Raw genomic sequence first — 4,177 nt, 5'->3', positions numbered from 1 at the left:
AGAGCTGCAGGCGGCTGGGCGCTTTTATACTTCGGTGTGTAATAAATAAGGCTGCAGGCATGCCAGAGGGGAAGCAGCCCTCCTCCCCGGGCAGGACAGCCCCCATTCATCCTTTCCCACCCCACAGGCCGGCGGATTTGTGTGCACAGCTCCCGGTTGGTGGGGTTCATAAATGCCACACCTTGGCACATTTTTGTTAACGTGTGAAGAAAACACACACGACCAGCTGGAAACAGAGAACATGTGTCCAGAGCTTTGCTTTTGTGATTAGACGTGCGTCTTCGCGGTCAGAGATGCCTTTTGGAAAAACCTGTCCTCAGGCTTGCCAGGAAATGCGGGCTTAACTGGATCAATTCTGTCAGAAATGGCAGGGGGCGTGGGGCTGGTTCAGGGCAATCAAGAGGGCTCTGGCACTCTCCTTGTACAGTGACTGCTTCCCCACTGTGCTCCACTTAAAGGAACTCATTTCTCCTTTCAGACACCAGCAGCAGAAGGCAGTTGGGTGACTCCAGAACACTGAGCTGGCTTCAGGTTCAGAGCGTCTGGATTTAGCAAAAGCATTTCCCAGTCCCAGGTTATATTTCCTTTTCCCTTGTGTTTCCAAAAGCCGAGGTTAAATTAAAGTCAGTTATTGCCAGATGAAGATACAACATCCTGTTTTGTATTAAAAGAAGACTGTTTGGCTCAGGCTACTCATCTTTCTGACATATTCTTGATTAAAAGCGAAGAAATGGAAAGTGCCAAAGCAAACACTACCTCAAATAGATCGGAATGGAGAAATTATCATTTTATTTGCTACACTTTTATTAATTTGGCCAAAGAGCAAATGAATAGTCCTGACTTTTATGATCATAAATTAAGGGAATTTATGTAGCTTTGTCATTAAAATTGCTTCTATTTACATATCATTTCATTTAGTATTACTGATTCCCTCACATAACAAAAAGTCACTCCCCCTCCCTCACGAGAATTGCAGAGACCCTGGGACTTAAAGGGACCATGAGAGGCAAGTGTCCGATGCTAAGGGGACAAGTGTGGCACTGTAAGAAAGCCAAGCCTTGGACAAGCCAGGCCTGATGATGAAGTGACATCGAGCAGCTGGAGAGAGAAGAGAGGCAGGAGAGCCACCCACAGCTGCCTTCCTTACTCAGCAAAGGGACCTGAAAAACAAAAGCCACTGAGGCTGGTTGTATCACTTCTTTGGGACAGCTGTCCCTAGAGCCCACATCTATACTTAGGAGGAATCTGGTCCTGGGCACAGTGTGGGAAGTGAGAGAATTTTTCTGTAGAATAGAAGCTCTCCAGTTCACGAGTGTGGGGGCCTTGTGAGTCATGCTTATTCAAAGCGAGCAGTTCCCACCTAGTGGAGTATGAGAGGCTTTGCCATCCCCATCCCGTAGGTCTACCGGTCCGAAATCTCCTCACTGGAGAATTCTTTGAGATCTGTGATGAGCACGCCTAGGTAAGTCTCCCTAGGGAGGATAGCACATCAACCCTGTTATCTGGCATTAACTCTGACGGAGGATGTCTTTACCAGACCCGGAGCTGCAGACCGGGGAAGTTAACACCTGGGTCTTGTGGTCAAGCAGGCGGATGGAATGTTACTGTGAGGAAAAGGCCCAGGGGAGTGTCTCAGTGGGGATGCTCCCTCATCGGAGAGGCCTTGGCAGCTCCCACCACCTGGACCACCTAGCGAAGTCGCTACAAGCCAACGTCTTCTGACTTTCAACTGCATTGAGGCTTTCCGTTGGTGTTTTCAATGCTTTCAACTATTCTAGTGGTTCTCACTCCCAGCTGCCTGTTAAGCCAGGAAGCTTCTAAAGATATCAGTGCCTGGATCCTATCCCAGACCAATGGAGTCAGACTCTGTAGTGGGGCCAGGGCACCAACAGTTTTGAAAAAGTTCCCCGAGATGATTCTACTATGCAGCCAGGGTTAGGGAATCACTGACCCATCCTCTCCTTGACTCAACAGGAATAAATAACATCTATAATTTGTTGAGCATTTACCGCGTGCCAGCCAAATACTTGTTTGCTTTAGGTCACTGACTTTTCTTAGCAAACCTATTATTACCATCTTTTAGATGAGGAAACGGGGGTGGGGGGGTGCTCAGAGAGGTAAAGTGACTTGCCTGACGTTACACAATTGGAAAGAGGTCATTAGGAGATGTATCCATCTATCCTCCGGCTTTCCTACAGCAAAGCAGAAGACCAGTGACAGGCTGGCTGCAGAGAGAAGGCCAGGTTCATCACAGCCAGAAGGCTCACACACAAGAATCAGGTCAGAGGGCTATGAGTGGAATTATATATCACCCAAAGAGATGTTGGAGTCCTAACCTCCATACTCCTGAGATGACTTTATTTGGAAACAGAGTCTTTGTCTATGATCAAGTTAAGATGAGGTCACTGGGTTGGGCCCTAACCAGATCTGACTGTCTTCTTATAGAGGAAAAATTTGGACACAGAGATAGACACGCACACAGGAAGAGTGTCGCGTGAAGATGAAGGTAGGGATGGGGGTGATGCATTTACAAGTCAGGGAAAACCAAAAATCGCCAGCAAACCACCAGAAGCTGGGAGAAGGACATAAAGCAGATTGCCAACACCCACCCCCCCCACCCCCGCCCCACAGCACAGAAGGAACCAATTCAGGCTGACAACTTGACCTCAGCCTTCCAACCTCCAAACTAGGAGACAATGAATTCCTTCGTTCAAGCCACTTGATTTGTGGCACTTTGTTATGGCAGCCACAGCAAATGCATACAGAGAACATGTGGGGAAGCTTCCAAAAAACCCTCGGCCAGCCCCCATCATTTTGCAGATGAGGAGATGGCCATCTAAAAAGATTTAGCCAATTGTTCACATTCGAGGATGCAGAGTAGCAAGGCTGGCCCAGGCTAGAGTCCGCGGCCCATTAGCATGGATCCTTTTTACTTTTCTCCAGTCATTTCCCATTAGATTCATTTTAAACTTTGCCTTATTATTACATCTTACTTAAGGTTATCATTCCATACATGCTCTGGTGATATCCCTTGTATCCAGTTTCTCAAGATGTGAATTAGAGTTGGGCCATCATTTCTTGCCTATGAGTTGAGTATTAGAACATCTAGAACATGCCCCAGGTAAAAGCCGGAGGCGCCATTCTGCACAGGGTTGTCTGGAAGCTCAGAGGATGCCTGGGGGCATCCAGCTGCTAAGAGGCACTGGGACTGCCTGCTGCATCTTGCTGGCTCAGCTGGCCCCTGGGGTCCAGCCAGGATGTTGGCACAGCCACCGCTGTGAGCAGTAGACGCACACACGAATACGTGTGGAAACTCAGGCCTGTGAATCAGCTCTGTGGGCTGGGAGCAAATATTTGTTTAGCTTTACAAAGGAGGCTGTTATGAGATGTATAGGTAACATGTGGCCTCCCCCAGGGTGCTCCACTGTGGCCTTGGCCAAAAGGAGATCAGCTATGGTCTGGCAAAGGACAGTCGAGAACTGTGTGGGATTGAACGTGTCTTTATATCCGTGCCAACTTAAAGGATAGCTAAAGAAAGCATCTGTGTGCATGATTTTCAGGAGCAGTTGGAGTGTGACCCACCTCTCTCCTACTCCCTCTCACTGAAAACTTCTCCAGGACTCAGCTCAGTGAATTCCGAGACTCTAAAATCAATGCTTGATCCCTCTGACTTAAACCAATTCAAGGTTTATTGAAATGCAAGTAAAATTAAAATACTCTCTTAGAGGAGGTAGTTTAGCTGTATTGGTCATTTATATCTTGATATTGAAGGCTTTTTAGATCCTTTCCAGAGAAGTTTTATTTGGAGAATTAAAAAAAAAGGAATATAATGTGTTTAAAAAGGGGACATTGTCTCTCAATATTAGCCATTGCCATTAGAAGAAATCTAGGTTCATGCTTGACACCACTATGGGGAAAAATCAAGGGAGGAGTAAGAGAGGAGACTGGTTGGCTGGTCAGGGTGTCCTCACCCTGCTGGAATTAAGCAGTTTAGGATCCGACCCTCATTTGGCAAGTGCAGGATACCTGTTACCAATGTCCCAGAAATGGATCTGTGGCCACAGCTGAAACAAGGTTGCCAGAGACTGATGTATGAAAACCAACATTCAAATATATTCACGTATAATGAAAAATGTCACTTTCAATGGACCATATATGTTTTATACACTTGCTGAAG

This window comes from Felis catus, chromosome A1 (genome assembly GCF_018350175.1).
Source record: "Felis catus isolate Fca126 chromosome A1, F.catus_Fca126_mat1.0, whole genome shotgun sequence".
Taxonomy (NCBI): Eukaryota; Metazoa; Chordata; class Mammalia; order Carnivora; family Felidae; genus Felis; species Felis catus.
Note: the sequence above shows the minus strand (reverse complement) of the source record.